We start from the raw sequence: 22,589 nt of genomic DNA on the forward strand, positions 1-22,589 counted from the left end.
TCAATTATGAATGTATGCTTCTTGTAGTTTCCCTCTCTTGTTATTTTGTAGGATCTTGGTGTAGCTGGGCCAGTGAAAGAGCAAGGAGCTGGGAGCAAGCAACAAAGAGAGAAAATTGGATCAATCATTAGCAGAAGACAACGGTTAGTGGACCTCTTTCTCCCCTCTCTTACATCTCATAAAGAAGTAATCTCAAATAGCTTTGCTTTGATTGTTGCTGAGGTACTATCACCCTTAGAGTGGGATAGGGTCATTCCGTATTGGATACTTTTCCCAACAACAAATTGGCGACTCCACTGGGGATCATATCTTGTTGGTTGTTTGTGTTTTTGCTATTCATTTCATAAACAAAGGAAGTACCGAATCGAACTGCATTTGGATCTTTCAAATGCAAAGTAGAGGGCAGCTACTCTAGCTCAGTTTCTGGGCAAGTTTATGATTTGAAGAGCTGATCCACAAGGACTCTAAATAGCTCTTAGTAATAGCTTTTCATCCTCCTTTTCATCCCTTAGTGTGTACTTGACTGATAGCTTCTGATTTGGCCAAAAACTGTGAATTTTTGAGCATTCTGTGACTCGGAAACTGAGAAAAACGAAAGTTTGAATCTTCAGTGTAGGCACTGTGAAGGCAGTCTGCATTTCAGCGCAGTTCCCGAAGGGGCTACCTGTGCTGAAGGTCAAACTGCCAGTGTACTACCCGTGCTGAACCAGTTTTTCCTAGTGCTACTGGGGTTCCCTACTGTTCATTGCCCTGTTTTCACCCTTGTTTTTGTAGCCTGTTACCAGTCAATGTACCTATTTGAAACCAACTTTCCTTGCCACTATTCCGCCTCGGTTGTATAAAGAAACTGTGTTTGTTCTTTGTGTATTTCTTATATCATTTGCAGTTTCCCATAACGAAAAGTGAACTAGTATTGCTGTGGCCTCTTAGATCTAGACCTGTGATAAAGTGTCGTTTCGATCTTAAGAGTTAGTTTATTTGCTGTTCATAGCTGATTGAGCTTTTTCTTTCGTCATATGGTTTGAATTTATATATTTCTAGTGTCAAAACAAGTAAATCTTAAGGTGTCTTTTGATTTTGGACAATCTTGTTTGCTTTCACTTGAAATTGAATTCAAAGTTATACAACAGCTTTCTTTTTGTATCGCACAAACATTAAGAAAGAGAAAAGAAATACTTGCATTGTGCATGTACATTTTGACAGTCTGCATGTTGATTTAGGAAAAAGTGCATTAGTGTGTGCTCTATCATCTGTGTGAAAAGATGTTGTCTTTCTTTTCCCTCAGTAGTTAAGATTTTCAAAGTTGAAAGATTGAAAAGCTTGCTTATCATCTTAGACTGCATTTAGGAGTGTTACTATACATCTCGTGGTGATCCATAAAGGCAAACTGCTAAACAAGATCAACCTTAAAATAAATTGAATTTACATAACAACGCATTGAAACATAACGCAAACACATAGAGGTCTAAGCTAGAGACATGTTCCGGCGTCGTTAAACGTGATATCTTAGCGTTGAGTGGTTAGGTGATTCCTCCACGGTGAAGCGATAAGTATCAATACGGACTTGTGCTCCCACGTACCGTCGCGTATATATTGGGAGACCCCTATAGGAACAAAGCCTTTATCCATAGGAAACTGTGTCGGCCGCCCTACTGATCACAATGCAGTGAACACAGCATTCACGAAGATCGACCACCCGTACCGTAAAACGTATTCTGTGGTTTTGCGAAAGGTTTGGCACACCCTCTGCCTAGATCTCCAGAGCAGTTTCTTTTGGCCTTTTTCAAACTCTATAACTGAAAAAGTCCATCCGAGCATTTGTCACTTCGGGCTCGTTAAAACATCGAAGGAGACTAGAGTCATCTTTAGCTTTTTCTCGACTCTTAAAAAGTGAAAAAGCAAGTTGTGTCTAAAGCGTCGTTATAAAATTTATTTTAAACGGAACATAATCACCTCCTATTCCTGCGTTGATCTGTAAGTTGAGAACATTGAACGCCCCAACCCAGGAATTCCACATGATGGAAATCCTAGTCCTTTCTCCTCTTGGGGAGAAGTTGGTGCGCCCCACATGGCCACATTGTCGCTTCCAGGACTGACAATTGGCCTGCCAATTTGGCTGTTCTCAACCAATGTAGTTCAGAACACCATGGTTCCTGAACAGTCGAGTCAACAGTTAGATCAGTCTAGAGCTGCCCACCAGCCTTCTACTTCCTATAAATCTTCCTCCAATCCTTCATCTTCGCAAGGTAGAGCCGGCAAAAGCCAAGCTCCCATGGAGAAGAAGGAGAAGAAGAAGAGAGAGAAGAAGAAGAAGGAGCCTAAGGCGACTGGGGGCAAGCAAAAGACATCTGACAAAAATCCACACACAACATAGACCGAGCCTAAATCGCCATGTGTCATATGTAAAGGAGACCACTTCCATAGAGATTGTCCCTGTATTCCCTGGATACTAAGGGACTGGTCCCCTCGTTTGCACAATTCGGGAGCATCAACCTCTGATAGCCATGTTGAATGCTTACCGTCAACCAGCGAAAGTGAAGGTTCAAGACAAAGAGGGGGAGCAAGATCCCCCTGCAGACTGTGTAAAGGCAATCACACCATCCACCGTTGCCCCTTCTTAAACGAAGCGAAGAGAGTTTTGGAAGATCATCCGGTTTCACCGTTGAGACTTCCTCCTGGATACAAAAAACTCATGCCAAGTCCTTCGTTGGTTGAAAATACAGCTGGCCCGCTCAAGTGGTCAGCTGAAGTGTCAGTCATTGAAAATGAACCTACTGAATCCAGACCGGACGAAAGTCCAAAGGTCGATACGACAGTTGACCCGGTTCTGCCTTCGGAGGTTTCATCTTCAAATGACGTCGTCAATGAAGTTTCACCTTCAAATGACACCGTCAATGAAGATTCATCTTCAAATGACACCCTCACTAAAGAGAATAAGGATGACACCATCCAGATTCTTTTCATCAACACAGACTCTGATGAGCGTCAGGGCAATGCGCCCATTCCTTTATCGCAGGAAGGAACATCATCAGGGTCATATCCGACCGTGTATTCAGTCCCACCGCCAAGCAACCTGGTTGTGTCCTTTGATTGGAACCAACTAGGCAGACCCCGGTTGCCAGCCAGTATACCATTCAGAATCATAGTCCAAATCTACAGAATGGTAATGGCTGGAACTATCATTGATGAAGGGGCATCTGTGAGTATCCTTTCCTCTATTGCTTGGAAAGCACTGGGTTCCCCAGAGCTTTTGCCTGAGATAAGAAATCTCTCGGGTTTTGATAAAGGAACCAGTCGACCATTAGGGATCCTCCCCAATGTACCTGTTACATTGAAAGGGAAGACCGTTCAAATGAACGTGATGGTCGTTCAAGGACCCTTGGATTATAACCTACTCCTTGGACGAGACTATATATATTGCATGGGAGCTATAGTCTCCTCACTCTTTAGAGTAATGTGTTTTCCACACGAAGGAAGAATGGTCAAGCTCGTAGACCAACTTTCATTTCCGGGATCACGCATCGCAAATAGTCACATACCAACCCTCAATGGTCTATTCACCCAAGAAATGTCTCCACCCCCAGTCCTCCTTCCCGATGAGTGTGAGTGATTCAGAAAGATGGGACTGGAACCCAGGGGGCATGCATCCTGGTCTGCTTCGGGCAGAGGAAACCTTGGGTATAAAGTAGAATTTCCGCGAAAGAATATGACTAGTCCGTACCCCGTCCGTGGATGGAAGAGGGGTTGTTCTAGAACAGGATTCTTTTGTTAAGGTTACTTGTTGACAAAGGTCATTCACCATTGTCTACTTCGGTAGACAGTGCCGAGGAAATGTTTTCATTTGATGGTGTTAACAAAACAATCTTTGGGTAACCATAAAGAGGCAAGCCTCCCTCAATAACACCAATGTTTTATCTTTGAGTAGTGTTCTTCTCTTGTCGCAGGTAGCTGCTCTCTTGTCGCAAGTAGCTATTCTCTTGCGATCTTGCAAAGAGCTGTCAAAAGTAGGGCCGACGGGAAGACAAGTACCGCATAAGACCCATTAAAAATAACGAGAAGACAAGTATCGTTAACATTAGACTAGCAAGACGACAAGTAGCTGTGAACACCCAAAGAAAAGCGGAGGTGGGGGAGAGGAGGGGCAGCCTTGAAATTGTATTTTATACCTGGGGGCATGCAAACCTTTTGGAATGCAAGCAAAGAGCGGTTATTTATCTATTTTTTGGATTAGTCGTTTCCTAACTTGCATAAAGAAAGGATGTGGGGCAAAGGTCAAAATTTGCCAAATTAGGAGCATAGCTTCGTGAGATAAAGCTCCATAAAAAATAGCTATCTCATAGGAGACATTTCTTATCTTATGACTGGTATATCGAGCAGTTTTACCGCAGAATTTATGCTCGTTAAAAAATAGAAAAGTGAGATCCGAGCAGTTTTAACGCGGAATTCATGCTCGTTAAAAAATAAACATAAGCATTGAGCAGTGTTTTTGCGCATTCAAGATCATTAAAAAATGAACCCATCTCGGTAAATAACCACTGTGATCGTAAATTTATTAGCCATAAAAAGCCTTGGTCGTGTTTGCACCCGCCACCTCCATTCCATTTGGCCAATCGTTCACCTCCATATGATTGTTTACCTATTTTGAGGAACAGCTGCGAAGAGTGATTTCACCTAGCCATCCTTGTGACACTGCCGTGATTGGAAAATTCCAACCTGTACCTGGAATCTGCTGCTATCCCTGTTTATCACTCGTTCCTCAAAAGACGAGTCTTCTTTGAGCTCTTTTCTCCTGACTCGTAAAATATGAAAAGTTTGCCGAGTTTCGGCCTTCCAGCTCGTTAAAGTGACCGGAAGAGCTATCCCTCCTCTAGATTTTAATCTTTTTGGACCTGAGGGATTATTACACAAAAAGGTCGAGCGCTTGTTTTATTCGGCTCGTTAAAGTTATCGAAAACTCATCTCTTCTGTATTGTTTTATACTTTTTCGGACTTAAGGGATTAGATGACGAAAAAGGAATTTTGGAGTTAACTTTCTGTACCTTTTCAGACTCTCTAAAAATGAAAAGGACCGAGTTTTCCTTGTCGTTAGAATCATTAAAATGATTAAATAGCGACAAACTTGTCTTTAGACAAGAACGAGTTTCCCTATCGCTAGGCTCGTTAAAACATAGCGATGGGCTTGCCCGAAGGGCGGGTTATATAACAAGCATATGTTATCCTCCTCAAGCTTGACAAAAATAAAGAGGTACTGGTCAGAAATGACTGGGGAAAAATTGGGAGAACCTCAAAGCTTTAATGGTAGCAAGTCGCTCTTGAACATGACACTTTTCCTCCGTATCACATCGGGTTGGGTTGTTTCATTCACCGGTCTCATCACCATGGTCTTCGCCAAACCATCCACATTTGGGGTAATGCTACCAATCCATCACATCAGTGTCGTTATATGTTCAAGAGATGTTGTTCAGAAAGAGTCAACCATGTCCCATCCACTACCATACATTATCCTTCATCCACCCATGATCGCCACCCTGAATCATATTTCACAGATTTTTTTCACCTCCACTAAAATCATTAGCTCCGTTCCGTGTCACTGATGTGGGATTCATTAAGGCCCTCCTTTGACGGATCGCTTCTTGTCGACTTCAGCTCATTATCCAAGAAGTTGATCTAGGAACACCCCCCTCAGTACTTTGAAGCTTGCATGCCTCAATGGCAAGTTTCTCACTTCCGGTGACAGGTATACATCAATGACCTTCGACCAGAAGATTTTGCGTGGTGTTCGACGCCAAGTCCTTTATTCACACCACGTGAATTGTACTGCAGTACCTTGAGGGTCATTATCATTATCGGTGATTCCTCTCGCGCTTGTTAATGGTTTACATCATTGACCAGTAATCAAGCGATGTCTTTCCATGTTCGACTTCAGCGCAATTCTCACATGGATCGACTTGTACTTAGAGTGAAGATCGAACGAGTTTGAAGACCCCGGATCTAGTTTCATCCATCCGGGCTGCGATATATATTCAGGAAATATAAAGACATTTGATATGTACATCATTACAGCAGATGATCATCCTACTCAAAGGATGATAATTTCAGCAGAGAATTATCAGTCTACCATCAGACGATCGTCTGTTATATGTACCAAAATGAATTTATAAAGATGAGCATGGGAATGCCCACCTCAGCTAGATCATGAAAGCAGAATGAAAAATAATGTATTGTATTGTATTTTATTACAGGTCACCTCTCAGCGATTGAATGAACTTCGGATCCTCCTGATAAAGCATTTCACCCGATAAACGACCTCATACTTTAGGGGGCAACTGTTATAGACATTTTTGTGCCTTACAACATGAAGCATGAAATGTCAATAATCTAAGGGATCCAAAGTCCCTAAACATGTTGTTCCTACCCCTAGAGGAACAAGGTCAGCAAACCACAGCACTAAATATCAGTTCTCCACCTGAAAACACTAAAAAACAAGCAAATTCTGGATCATGTCAACTGCTCCACTGAGCATCTGCGCTGAATGTCAACTGCTCCACTCTGTACCTGCGCTGAATGTCAATTGCAAAGAAGGCTGCCTGCGCTGGGCGAGTTTGGCCAAGTGGCACAGTCATTCCTCAAGGTGTCAATGCCCAGGAAGCTTCCAAAATGACACTTGGATCAGGGAATTTGCCTAGTGATGAGTAAGAGGGTCTAGATCTCCAAGTGGAAGCAAGAACCTCCAAGTGGACTCAAGAACTGAAGAATAACTGAAGTGGGAGAGGACACTAGTCAGCTCCATGCCAAGCTCAAGCTGACTCATCCTTTCTCCAAATCTCCTATATATAGAGCTCTCTCATGAGGTCTAGGGAGGCGTGGAATCTTGTGAATGTAAGGAAGTGCTGTTGGTTTGAGTATAGAACTATTGGGTGATTTGCTTGAAGGAGGTGAAGAGGAGATTTCTTTCTGCTGGGAGGTGATGCTGGATTGGGCCTTTTATGGTTGTATCACTTCCTGAACTTTACTTCTTCCATTAATAAAGCATTTGAAGTTCTTCTATATGCATGTGTCTCAATGGCGTATTGATACTTGTATATTTGATTTATTCTAATCCTTGAATCAATTATGAATGCATGCTTCTTGTAGTTTCCCTCTCTTGTTATTTTGCAGGATCTTGGTGTAGCTAGGCCAGTGAAAGAGCAAGGAGCTGGGAGCAAGCAACAAAGAGAGAAGATTGGATCAATCATTAGCGGAAGACAACGGTTAGTGGACCTCTTTCTCCCCTCTCTTACATCTCATAAAGAAGTAATCTCAAATAGCTTTGCTTTGATTGTTGCTGAGGTACTATCACCCTTAGAGTGGGATAGGGTCATTCCGTATTGGATACTTTTCCCAACAACAATGAGGTTCATTCCATTTTATGTGGTACCTTATTACTGGATTTTCTTTTTTACTGATATGTGTCTTCTTATGTGCTAAAAGCAAAATATCGTTGTTAGCTTCACTAGAAAGGATTAATTTCCACGTAATTCATTACCTTTGAAATATATCCATTAGCATATAGTGGCATAAGATTGATGCTTTTCTTCAATTGAAATCCATACTCATATTCTATGTTAGTATTCTAGATAATAATTGAATTCAATCACCAGTCTCTCTCTCTCTCTCTCTATAGCCAATTCAACCTAAGCATTGAAAATTAGCTTTGGTACCAATTTGTGTCATACACCTTCCCCTTCAAGCCTCTTTGAGGATATGAGGTACAAATATCAACCCCTAAGGCAACTTAGAGGAATTGGGGTATCCAAAATCCTCTTTTTTTAAACATATCAAACCTCCTTTCTTAGGCCACTGTCATCTTTTACTCATAAAGAGCTTTATAGCACTATCAATTTCATCTCTCTTTTAGCCCTAGGAACAAATTTATGGCCCTCAAAATATTATTATTTTATTCCATGTCATCAATTATATAGCTCACACATGGCATTCTAATGCTCATGTGTAACGATTACGCCCTACCATGTCTGTAAATCAAACACTTCAACTACTAGGTCTATCCAAATCTAAGCTTTCCATTTATCCTTTTCTTGTAGCTATTTTAAAATACCATGGATTCAAATATATCTAACATAAATTCTTATTCAAAAGTGCACACAAAGAAAGTTGTGATTCCTAGATATCTAGATATTTAGATATTGAACATCCAACATAACTCTCTCTCTCTCTCTAACTAGACCATATGAGAAAGGTTTGGGGCTAATCCATGTGATAAATAAATATAGTTACAAAATTTTGAACGGGAATTTAATCCTTCTTCCATTGACTTAATCAAATTCCAATGGTGAATTGTATGTCTAGATCCCATTTATCGATATTGAGGCCCTCAAAAACCTACAAGGGTATCTAAAACCCATTTATTTCTCTTCAATTATAATAACTCAAGGCTTTCAAGAACATTCCAAGATCAATTATAAAGGAAAACATTAAGGCTTTCTCCTTCTAGGTTTCCTTAGCTAATTACAAATTTCATTTATTTCTTTTTAAGATTTTGATAACTTAAGGGAGCTCCAAATATTTCTCAATTAATATTGGATATTTCTCTTATTTTCAATACAAATACTAATACTTTCTCCATAGTACTCTCAAGAATAATTACAATAAAACCTCCAACTCCTCCTTAACACCATACACGATCTAATTCTAGTTGCTCAACTACACAACTGTCCATGGGGTTATTAAAATTTACATTATTATCCAAGGATATAAAACCCATTAGTCTTTCAATACAGTTTCCATCAGTTCACAAGTTATTTAGCGAAATTTATAACACCTTATATTAGATGTTCTATGAAGACTCCTTCCTTTTTGTCTTCACTCTAAAATCAATGATATTTATCTTTCATTAAGGATTGATATTTACATAGGATTTTGATCCCATAGTAGGTTTCCTAATTTATTGTTACAATCTATCATAGTGTACATAATAAAGGTTATTTTCCACATGCTGATATAGACCCAAATTAATAGTCTAAGACCGATAGAGCTCATTTACCCTAATTTCCATGCAATCTCATTTCAAAGTGCATTACACATCTAAGGTATTTCCAATAAAAAATCTTTAAAGAAATATTTCTAAATATAAATCTCATTCTCATTGGGATTACAACTAGTGACCAATTACAATTACCCTAGGATTCAGGTCAAAAAATACATTCATGTGTGTGTGTGTGTGTTGGTATACACACACACACACACACACACACACACACACACACACATAGAGAGAGAGAGATAGTTGATTCCATTTAATCCTTTCTTCAAATTAAAGAAAAGAAAACCACTCTCCACCCAACCATGAATGCAACTCCATACCCATTTAGTTTTCTTATAGTTGGCCACCCTTGAGCTAGATTTGATGCCACAAGAGGAAGAAACACTCAGTTAGAAAAAATGTTTGATTATAGGATAGAGATATGAAGGAAACTCTCCTTCATAAATAGACATTAAAATATTGTTTACCAACCCACGAAGCTAGTGCCTTGTGGTCACTACTACCACACCCTCCAAATTTTGGCCTACATCCAAATTTTAGAGCCTACTTTGACCTTTCATGTTGTCATTACTAGTTGTAAGAGTCATTCCATATATATTCTCTAAGTTTTCAAGTATCGTGGGAAGCAAACTAAAATGTTAACTTTTGGCGTGGGAAGTTTCACACATCATATAGACAGGTATTACACTCATTCCCAAAGTTTCATGCATTGTCACACAAGTTTCATCACTATCGTCGTAAAGTGAATCTTAAGTGTCACATTTGGAGGAAGTTATCATATTATCATCACATTGAGGGGGTCATGTTATGCATTTTTTCTGAGTGATCAATGTTGTGTCATTGTTTTTTCTGAGTGTGTGATCATGTTCAGGTTTTGTCCTTTCTCACTTTGACCTCACTGATCCCGCACTTAGCCAAATGATGAAAAGTTCATGCCTGAGAATGTTAGAAAATTATATATTGCATAGAAATGGAACACATAAAATATTTTAGAAACACAAACATATATTACGCATAACACAAGAGAGACACAAATATACTTGGTTCACCCAATTTGGGTTATGTCCATAGAGAAATAGTCGGTCCTTCCTTTATATTATCTAACAAAATGAAGATGTACAACCTATAGCATATCCACCGTAATTCCCTCTTCTCTCTTACACAAGCTCATCTCTATTTCTTGCTCAGGATATACACACATGTCCATCCGCAATACAATTTCCTCATACATAGCGAGGGGTTTCCATCTAGGGCCAAAAACCCTAAATGAAACATAATGTTTACCTTCATAACATATGCCTAATGAATGACTCAGGTTGACTATGAAATTATAATATTTTACAAGCTGATTTTACATCCATTTTTAGCTTCGGAGGAGTTTCCCCCAAACCCCCACCAATGGGGAGGCTCTAAAAATCATCATTTCCCCCCTAGCGGTGAAAAACGGGTGGCGTTGCTACCCCATTATGAACTGGGGTCCAATGTAGTGATACTTCTGAATAAAGAAGATAATCAGGCTCCACACCCAACAATCTCCCACTTGGAGACTGATTATAGAAACTCGACCGCTACTTCATTTGTTAAACAATGACTCCACTTTGGATCTGGTTGTTTTTCATATTCATTATCATACTTGAAGACCAATTAAAACTGAGGATAATCTCATTTTTTCACTAGTTACAACTTTTGTTAACATATCTATAGGATTCTTGCTAGTGTGTCTCTTTTCCAACTTCAACTATTCATCTTCCAACACTGACCATATGAAATGATACTAGAGTTGTATGTCTTTAGTCTTAGATTGAAATGTTGAGTTCTTTACAAGATGAATGGCACTTTGGTTGTCATTATATAACCTGCCCAACTCCTGCTTCTTACCTAATTCATCCAGAAACCTTTCTAACCAAATCATTTCTTTACGAGCCTCTATAGTAGCAACATACTCTACTTCCATTGTTGAGAGTGCAACAACACTGGAATTTTGAAACCCAACTGACAGTTGTTCCACCTATAATAAACACATACCCTGTGGTGCTCCTCTTACTATCTCTATCACCTTCCACATCATCATCAACATATCCCTCTAGAGCAATTTTTGAACTACCAAGGATAATTTTTTATATTGGATTCAACCTCCTACGTGGCCTTAAGGAAATGGAATCAGTGGAAACACAACATACAAAACTTCCACGTCAACAAAAAGACCCCTGAGAACCATGCCAACACTTCAGGCAGCTTTCCCTTGGGTCCCCATGAATTTTTTTATCACATGACCTCTAGAGGCTCTCATTCTATGGGCATGTCAGCATCCAGGGAGCATTGGACACTCTCACATGCCTACAACCTAGTGTCCACGGATCATTTTGTCTATTTTTGTGCAACATGCTTGGGATTTGAGCCGTTTTTTCAAGCCCAGAGCCTAGGTCACTAGCCAAAATGGAAAGTCATCTTCAAAGCAGTAAAATAACAGGGAAACAATGATGTAAAATAAATTAGTTGAACAAGTCCTTAACCAAACCCCTACTAGCCATGATAGACATTTCGTCAAACATATCACAAACATGTAATCTATAGGTGTAAACAACATATTTAAGCATATGGATCTCATACTTATATAAGAATAACTAAGAACCATTGTTCCCTCATGTCATTTGCTGCATTATCATCTATTAGGTCATAGATACATTGTCCATTAATTTAAAAGTAAAAACATGATAAGACCCATACATAGTTGTTGTCATAAAACATATACATAACTAGCATAGTAACAACAAAAATGCAATAAATACATCAGCCATAGAATCCACAAATGGACCAGTACATTTTCACATGAAAACCATAGGGATGGATTTCTCATTAATGGATGTAGAAACCAACTCAAGATGGGACTACCACGTTCCACCCGACCATATATTAGCTAAGTGTTATAGACATTTTTGTGCCTCGCAACATGGAGCATGAAATGTCAATAATTACAGGGATCCTCAGTCCCTAAACATGTTGTTCTTACCCCTAAAAGAACAAGGTCATCAAACAACAGCACTTCCAATCAGTTCTCCACCTGAAAACACTTCAAAACAGGCTTATTTTGGATCATGTCAGCTGCTCCACTGAGTTTCTGCGCTGGAATGCAACTGTCCCTCCTTGTACCTGCGCTGGAAGTCAAATTTAATGAAGGCTACCTGCGCTGGGCGAGATTGGCCAAGTGGCACAGTCATCCTGCAAGGTGTCAACTGCCCAGGAAGCTTCCAAACTGACACTTGGTTCATAAGATTCGCCCTGTGATGAGTAAGAGGTACTTGATCACCATGTGTAAGCAAGGATCTCCAAGTGGACTCAAGAACTGAAGATTAACTGAAGAGGGAGAGGACACTAGTCAGCTCTATGCCAGCCTCAAGCTGACTCATCCTCTCTTCTTCTCTCCTATATATAGAGCTCTTCTATGAGGTCTAAGGAGGCTGGAATTTTGTGTAAAGCAAGAGGTGCTGTTGGATTACAGTTAGAGCTATTGGGTGATTGTTTTACTAGAGGTGAAGAGGAGAGTTCTTGCTGCTGGGGAGGTGCTGCTGGATTGGAGCCATCATTGGTTGTAACATTCTCAGAACCCTGTTACTTCTATCAATAAAGTTTTGCATGTTCTCCTATATACTTGTATTGCATTGATGTATTGTATTTACATGTATATTTGATTCACTCTAATCCATGCATCAGTTATGAGTACTTGTATCTTGTAGTCTCCTCTCTTGTTTTGTGCAGGATCTGTGTGTAGCTGGACCGGCAAAGAGAGCAAGGAGCTGGGAACAAGAGACAAAGAGAGAGGACAAGGATCGACTAAGCGAAAGACACCAGGTTGGTTGATCTTCTTTTCCTTCTCTCTGTACTTTCATAAAGGAAATCATCAAAGCTTTACTTTCAGTTGTTGCTAAAGACTGTCACCTTTAGAGTAGGTATAGGGTCATCCGCATCGGATACTTTTCCCCACAACAAACTGGCGACTCCGCTGGGGAGCCTAGTATCTTGTTGGTGTTTGTAGTACTTTGCTATTCATTTCTTGAAGAAAAGAGTACCAAATCGAAAAGCTTTTGACTATATCAAAAGCGAAGTAGAGGGACTGCTACTCTTGCTCATTTGCTGAGCAAATTCAAGATTTGAAGAGCTTATCTACAAAAGACTCTTTACTCTTTGTGATAGATCTTCATCCTCTTGATCATCCCTTAGCCTGTACTTGACCTATAGCTTTTATTATCAGCAAAAACAGTGCATTTTTGAGCTTTTTATGACCCGGAAAACTTTGTAGACGAAACTCTCGTGTGTCAGTGCAGGCTGTCCACAGGCAGTCTGCATTACAGCGCAGGTGCTCCCTTCGGGAACTGCGCTGAGAGTCAAACTGGTAGACTAGAACCTGCGCTGATCCAGTTAGCCATTGTCTAGCTCAGCTTTCCCTTTGTGTCTTGGCCTTGTTTTCACTGATTTTTGCTGATTGCTTGCTGGTCATTGTACTTGCTGTAAACCATTCTCCTTGACATTATTCCGCCTCAGTTGTGTGATGAAACTGTGAATGTTCTTTCAGTATTTCTTGTTTCAGTTACAGTTTCCCATTGTGAAAAGCGAACCAGTATAGCTGTGACCTCTTAGATCCTGAACTGTAAAAGTGTCTTTGTGATCTTATGAGCTAGTTTTATTACTGTTCGTGGCTGTTTGAGTTTGTTTGTTTTTCACTTTATGGTTTGAATTCATACATTTTTAGTGTTGAAACAAGTACTTGTAAAGCGTCTTTTCATTTTAAGACAAAACTTGTTTGTTTACGCTTCAAATTGAATTCAAAGATTGCACAACAATTTCCTTTTGTCTACATCAACATTAAAGGAAAAGAAAAGAAATACATGCATCTTGCATTTGCATTTTTGATAAGTTTGTGTGTCTGATCTAGGAGAAAGTGCATTAGTTTGTGCTTTGTACTCTGTGTGGAAAGATATTGTTTTTCTCTCCCCTCAGTAGTTAGGATTTTCAAAGCTAAAAAGATTGTGAAAGCTTGCTTATCATTTTAGCTGCATTTAGGAATTTGTACCAATACATCTCGTGGTGATCCTGAAAGACAAACTGATAAACAAGATCAACTTAAAATATATTGAATGAATCTAAAAACGCATTGTAACATAACGCTCACAATAGAGGTCTAGGTAGAGACGTGTTCCGGCGTCGTTAAACGTAGTGACTGTCGATCTCTACGAAGGTGGGTGATTCCTCCTGAGGGACGATAGCACTAATACGGACTTGAGCTCCCGCGTACCGTCGCGTATATTGGGAGACCCCTATAGGCAATTATCCTTTATCCTTAGGAAGCCGTGTCGACCGCCCTACTGATCGCGATGCAGTGAACACAGCATTCACGAAGATCGACCACCCGTACCGTAAAACGTATTCTGTGGTTTCGCGAAAGGTTTGGCACACCCTCTGCCTAGATCTCCAGAGCAGTTTCTTTTTGCCCTTTTCAAACTCTATAACTGAAAAGGTCCAACCGAGCATTTGTCACTTCGGGCTCGTTAATACATCGAAGGCGACTAGAGTCATCTTTAGCTTTTTCTCGACTCTTAAAACATGAAAAAGCAAAGTTGTGTCTAAAAGCGTCTAATAAAATTCATTCAATACGGAAACATAATTCCCCTTTTTGTATTTTAGTTGATCAAGTAATCCGCAACCGTGGAGGAAAGTCAATTAAAACTCCGTCGTTCGGGAGACTTGCGAGTCAACCGTCTTTGTCTCCGGAACCGAGAGTAGTACGGGCAAAGCGAACTCGCTGGACCAGGTCAAAATCTCCTTTTAAAGTTAGAACGGAAGTTCCAACAACATCTGAGATTCTGGTCACTCCTAATATTTCTGGAATCCCTGCCTCTATTGAAGAAGTTCAACAGCAACAGAAGGACAGTTGTACTGATCCTAGTCTGAAGACAAGTACTTGCATAACTGAACCAGTTCCATCTGAAACCGGTCCACAGAGTCTTGTTGTTCAAACAACTGTCGCTGTCGAAACAACCCCTTCTTCGGCACCAGAAATCTTTTACGGACCTGACGGTCTTCCTCTTCCTCCTGGTCTGATCGCAATAGAAGAAATCGTAGAGGACCAGCAAGCAAATACTCCAATTCATTTTGGAGTAGGTACCACTCTTTTTCCTTCTGCATCAGAAGTTTGTCTATCGCCATCGGAAGTTCCTGAAGAATCGTTAGGAAGTTTATTGGATAGAATTAAAATGTCTGAACAACCGTCGACATCTAGAACTGTGCCAAACGACACAGCGACAGCAGAAGCTCCTGCTGCCAATCCAACGATGTTTGCCGTCATACCAGCCGTCCCGACTAGCTCTCATCAGCTAGAAGGAGTCCACCCAGGGACTATTATGACAACTTGGTCTGTTCCAGTTTGTTCTTCCGGTATAATACCCGGTAATTCTTATGTTGAAACTAGACAGATTGATCCCTTTGGGAATCAGTTTGGGCCATCCAGCCCTCAAAGGCCATCTACACCCTTGAGCTCCGGATTGTTACCGCATGGGGGGCAATATGCCCTTTCACTTCCTCTTTCGGGGGGATACCCATACGGCAGTTTTCAACCACATTCAGGTTTGACTGAAGTAACGACGAGTGGTTGGGTACCTATGTTACCCCAACAACCAAGAATTGTATATTCTATGCAACAATGTGTACCTATGTCTAGTATCCCGACGACGCCAGCAATTGTAACCGTGTCGCAAGTTCAATCGATGCCTGTTGTATGTCAACCCCAAGTTGTAATGCAACAGCCTATTGACCCTGCAACACAACCACAATCGCCGACTGCCGGGACGACACAGATACAAACGGGAATTATAACCCCGCATCTTGGTCCGTCGGTTAGTGTCGCACAGCAAAACATGGCTTCACAACCATGGATGGTGCAATACCAACAACCTCAGTTTCAACAGGTGTACCAAGGATCTGAGCAACAGATCTTTGCGAATAGTGGGCAACCCTATATTCAGAACGGGTTAAATCAACCACTTTACAGTGGCCAAGCCCACCAACCATATCAGTCATATCAACATCAGTTGCATTATGCTGGTGTGCAAAGACCTACTGCTCAGGCGATTCCATCGTATCCTGGGTACGCCTCGCCAAACCTGAATCAGCAGTTGCCATTCGTGGCGACCTTAGAATTACCAGATTTACATCGATTGACGAACGATCCAATCGCCTATGCCCATTGGTGGCCAGCGATTCCTCACAAACTTCCTTCGGACATTCCTAAATTCAATGGAAATCCGGGCGAAGACCCGTCGAATCATGTGATGACATTCCATCTGTGGTGTTCGTCGAACACCTTGAATGATGATTCGATAAGGCTTCGTCTTTTCCAGAGGACATTGACTGGTCCGGCGGCCAAATGGTATATTGAATTACCTAGAGCCTCTTTCGACAATTTTAGTTCCCTAGCCACGACTTTCTAACACACTTTCAGTTACCTATAAGGTACGAAACTGGAACAGAGATCTTGACCAATTTCAAGCAGACAACGGCCACACATATATCTGATCATATACATGAGTGGCATCGTCGTCGCAGAATGGTAAAAACCTATGTTCCAGATCAGCTATTAGCTGAGTGGTTTATAAAGTCGCTTCTGCCGGCAATAACAGAAGATGTGGCCAAGGGAGGCATCGTAACAGAGGAGCAAGTTATTGCTCGTGCTCAATATTTGGACTTAGTGTATACTCAGTCGGGCACGCTCTATGATAAGATACCTGACGCCCCCAGACCGGAATTTTCAATCCCTCCTCCTCCCGGATCGAATAGTGACTCTCATGCCGGTGATGGCGTGATTGGAACTGCAAACGCTAAGTCGACAAGGGATTCGAATAAGAAAGCCCGTAAGACTTCGAATCAAAAAGCAAATCAAGAGATTCTTGCTTCGGAGGTAAATGCTGTATCTACGGATAAAGACAAAAACTCCAATCAACCAGGAAGCAAGAAGAAACAAAACAAAGGGAAGAAGAAGAAACAAGGTGGGTCATCCCCTCAAAAAACTTCTTCAAACCCTCCTGGGCAAAGGAAACAATTTCCTCCATGTCAAATATGCGATGAAAATCATTCGACAAAGAACTGTCCGTTCAAAGCTGAGTTAAAGAGGTTCTTTAAAAGTTCCCAAACTACAGCTGTGTTGACTGATCCATTTCCTACCCCAGGTCAAAATATGGTTGATAGTGGAAATGCTTCCCTGTCTCAAGTGCTTATGCTGTCGGTTTCTAAGCAAAATGATGCTTTGATCTCGACTAGGAATAAAGATTATGGGAATCCACCGGTGTCGAACGACAAAGGGAAAGATCAACCCAGTGGTTCGACAACAACTTCGGCAGAAGTTATACCCCCCCTCACGCATGAATTAACAATAAAGCCACCTAAGGGAGTAGTCCACAAGTCGACATTCAACCCTCGCGCCAGAGTGGCGCAACACTATAATATAGTGGAGGATTTGGCCCAATCGCCATCTGCTATGTCGACTCTTGAGGTACTACAAAATTGCCCATCCCAAAGACAGGCATTGTTATCAGCAATTGGTGGAGTGGATCCTAAAGATTCCAATCTTGTATCCTTTGATCACAAAGGATATGATCCTCAGTTACCAGCGCAATTAGCTTTCCTTATTCAAGTGAAAGCACTCAACAAAACTGTTCATAGAACCATTATTGATGAGGGAGCATCGACATGTATCATGTCGATGAGTTGCTGGAAAACTCTTGGATCTCCAACCTTGTCGCGATCTTCGACGACATTGAAAGCATTTGACGGTAGGTCGTACACTCCGTACGGTATCCTAAATAACTTTAAGGTTGAACTAGGAGGAAAAATGGTGGAAATTGATGTTGAAGTCATTGATGGCAATCTTGACTATAACATCCTACTGGGAAGACCATGGATATATGCCATGGCAGCTGTAGTGTCGACATATTTTAGGAAGATCGCATTCCCGTTTGAAGGGGGGATTACGATCGTCGACCAACAGAATTTCCTCCCTAATAGTTCACAAGTTACTGGAAGCATTCCCCTGATCCATGGGAGCGACCATTCGATAAAAGATATCGGAGTAGGCTTGCTAAAAGATCCCACAATGATGGGAACTTTCGCGTTGCCACCTCCTTTCCATATAGTGGATATCCCGTTTGTAGCAACATGCAACATGGTATCTTCATCGAAGGTCGCAGAAGACAAAGTCGTCATGGATCATCAAGTGGTATTGCCACCTAGCCCTATTGAAATATTGTAGCAATCAATGTTTCAGGCATGGGAGGCGAGCCCAAATGAACGCTCGTCAAGCGTTTGGGTAGATAGGTCCGAAGAATATGGTACCCCATTAGATCCATGGTCAAAAGTTCATGGGACTGACGAAGGAATCTTACAATCAATGATGATTGAGGGGGCACCATGGAATGATCACCACCATCGTTCCCTTCTTCCAGAGTGTGAAGAAGAAACTCATCACGACCTATACCACCCTTCAGTGTTTGAATTCCTAACAAATACTGTAAATACGGTGGATTCAGAGCGAAACCTATCCAATATTGAAGAAACCATAGCCATAAACATCTCGACAAAATCTGATGTTGTTGAGAATATTCATGTCGGCAAAAGTTGTTCCCCTTCAGAACTGGAAATATATAGTGCTCTCTTTCGTGAATTTAGAGATGTCTTTGCATGGTCATATGATGAAATGCCAGGCATTGACTCGAGCATAGTTGAACATGAGATTAAAATGTATCCTGATGTCAAACCAGTAAGACAACGGCTTCGGCAGGTACATCCGAAGAAAGCCGCTGCCATTAAGGCAGAAGTTGAAAAACTTCTCCATGCTGGATTCATCTACCCAGTTCCTCTAACCGATTGGGTATCGAATATTGTCCCTGTTATGAAAAAACAAGGGACGATAAGAGTGTGCATCGACTATAGGGATGTAAACCAAGCTTGTCCAAAGGACAACTACCCTACACCCTTCATCGACCAGATAATTGATGAATGCGCCGGATGTGAAATCTTTTCCTTTATGGATGGATTTTCCGGGTATAATCAAATAAATATCCGCCCACAGGACCAGTCTAAGACTGCATTTATTTGTCCGTGGGGCACATTCGCTTATCGAAAATTACCCTTTGGATTGAAGAACGCAGGGGTGACGTTTCAGAGGGCAATGAATTATGCCTTCCATGACATCAAGAACATTGTTCAACCTTACCTCGACGATCTTCCGGCTCATTCGCGGAAGCGGACTGATCATCCGCGGCATTTGAGAGCAATATTTCTACGTTGTCGAAATTACAAGATAAGACTCAATCCGCACAAGTGTGTGTTTTGCGTCGGTTCTGGTCGTTTACTTGGCTTTGTGGTCTCTAAGGACGGGATTCGTCTCGACCCCTGTAAGGTTCAGGCAATCATTAATTTGCCTCCACCTTCAAATTTGCTTCAGATTCAGAAACTCCAAGGGAAAGCAAACTTTCTGAGGAGGTTCATTCCAAATTACGCAGAACTTGCCAAAGGTTATACTCGTCTTTTGAAAAAGGATGTACCTTTTGTCTGGGACCAGGTTGCGCAAGCTTCCTTTGACACTCTGAAAGATTGTCTAGTAAGAGCATCATTAATATACGCCCCGGACTATCAAAGAGATTTTAACCTGTATCTCGCTGCAGCAGATACGACCATTGCGATGGTCTTAGTGCAAGAAGTCGATGGAATTGAACATCCTATTTATTATTTAAGTAAAAACTTAAATGACACAGAAAGTAAATATTCCTATGTTGAAAAACTAGCGCTTGCTGCTGTTCAAGCGATTCAAAGGTTTCGACATTATGTCGTCTTTAGGAAAACTACCGTTCTGTCAGATTGCAATCCCATGACATATATACTGTCGCGACAGTTGCTTGGGGGCAAATATTCAAAATGGATAGCCATCCTTCAAGAGTTTGATTTAGATTTTGTAAAATCCAAATCGAAGAAAGCTCTAGTTTTCGCGGAATTATTATGCGATCTCCCATCGTCGTCCAACGATGAAACATCAGAAGAGTCAATCGTGGATGAAAATTTGTTTCTAATATCAGTAAGCGATGAGTGGTATGGAGACATCATTGTTTATCTCCAAACCCAAAAATTTAGGCCTAACACCTCACACTCGGAACGGAAACGTATACGATACCAATCTAAAGACTACATGATCGTCGGTGATACACTTTACCGTCGTGGTGTCGATACGGTTCTGAGGAGGTGCCTTACCCATGAGGAAGCCGAAAAAGCCCTGAATGATTGTCATTCAGGCGCGTGCGGGGGGCATCAATCTGGATATGCAACAGCACAAAGAATCTTACGAGCAGGATACTTCTGGCCAACTATGTTTAAAGATTGCATAATAGCTGTCAGAAGTTGCCATGCATGTCAGATCTTTGATAGCAAAACCAGAAGACCACCCGCACCCTTACAGCCGATAGTTGCTGTTGGGCCCTTCGCCAAGTGGGGCATCGATTTCATGCAATGTAACCCCACCTCGACCGGGGGCATGGGTATATTATAGTCGCTGTTGACTATTTTACCAAATGGGCCGAGGCGATGCCTACATTGGATAACACTGGTGAAACAGCTGCCCTTTTCTTTTTCAATCATGTAGTCGCCAGGTTCGGCGTTCCGCAAGCTATAGTGACAGATCATGGATCGCATTTTCGCAATCACATGATGGTTGAGTTAGCTGCCAAACTAGGGCTATCGCACGACAGCTCTACCCCGTATTATCCACAAGCCAACGGACAAGTTGAGGCAATCAACAAGGTCCTGAAGCGTATGTTGCAAAGGATGATCGGGGTTCACAAGAGAAGATGGCATCTAATCCTGTATTCAGCATTGTGGGCTTACCGAACCTCGGTAAATAACGCCACTGGGTTCACACCATTCCAATTGGTGTATGGCCTAGAGGCAGTATTACCGATCCAGTGCGAAATTTCGTCTCTTAAACTCGCGATTGACCTCCTCCCCGGAACCTCAGAAGAAGAGGCTCGTTTCTTGGAATTAATCCAATTGGATGAAAACCGTCGTGACGCCGCTTTGGCGAACGAGGCCCATAAGAAACGAGTCAAAGCACAGTTCGACAAGAATGTCAAACCTCGCATCTTCTCTGAGGGTGACTTGGTTTTGCTTTACGACCAAGAATCCGATAAATTAGGAGCAGGAAAATTTCAGTCCTTATGGATGGGTCCCTATATTGTTAAAAGGGTTTAGCAAAAGCCTACGAGTTAATGGATTATGACGGAATACCACTGGCACAACCCCGTAATGGGTTGTACCTCAAGCGTTACTATGCCTGAATAGTAACCTGAGTGCTTTTGTTGTATTTTGTTTTCGCTAAAGTGTTTGTTTCGATTTAGTAATCCACCCTTCTCGTTTGTTGCAGATGTCGAATTATTCTGAGACATATGTGGGATATGCTGACGGAGCGAGTCGTAGTACGCGGAATTTGTCCTCCGCAGCTGGGCCATTTTTGATCCAAGCGGCGAGTTAGTGAGTTTCAGAGTGTGTGTATTGGACGGTCAACGAACAATATCGCTGAGTATAGTGCGTTGATTGAACTCCTCTCTGATACCATTGCACATGGTATACGCCGACTAATTGTTAGGCTAGACTCACAGCTTGTGATACTACAACTCACTGGTATATATTCAGTCCGCAATCCAGCTATTTATCGTATGTTTCTAAGAGTTAAGATTTTGGAAAGAGAGTTTGATTCAATTCAATACCAACATATTTCCAGAAACTTGAACACATTAACAGATTCATTAGCAAACTATGTATTAGATAGACATTTACAACATATATAAAAAGAGATGCATCGGTGCTATGCAAATGGATCACCAATAAACTGAAATAAACTCCGAAAATCAAAATATATAAAGCTGTTTATAGTTTGTACATAATGTGCTGTAATCAAAACAAAATTGGTCATATGACCTAGAACTCAAAAAGATGCTAGGGGACACCCTAGCCTAGTGGTGCTCATGAAAGTACGTCACGGTCTGTGCGATCATGCGCAAGAGACGAGTCCATCGTCTAGGCACGCCAATGGTGTGCTGCAACAACTGTAAAGGTAACTCGTCAATCTGTACATCCGGAAGACCACGAGTAAGGCTCTCAACCTGCTCCTGCACAGCTGCAAGTATCTCAGTATCACCAAGGTCGCGAATAACAACTCTCCTAGCAGGCTCTGCTGCTGGGGCAGCAACTGGCGATCGTGGACGAGCTACTGGACGAACAGGACCAACATCTGCATGCACCCAAGAGTTTGATCAGTTTTGAATAGTAAACATCATGAATAAAAACAATAAACAGTGATATGGTCAGAGATTTTACCAATAGCGCCCCATTGCTCGCCATCCGGAAGCACCAAGTCCGGATCACCTCGGTAGTCCATACCCACATATGGATACTCAGAAAATGCCATCTCCTGACGCTTGAACCACCTAAAGAAGGACTCAGTGAAAGTAATATGAGG

This window comes from Pinus tabuliformis, chromosome 4_2 (assembly GCF_031772625.1).
Source record: "Pinus tabuliformis cultivar Carrire ecotype Pingquan chromosome 4_2, CPIR1, whole genome shotgun sequence".
Lineage (NCBI taxonomy): Eukaryota > Viridiplantae > Streptophyta > Pinopsida > Pinales > Pinaceae > Pinus > Pinus tabuliformis.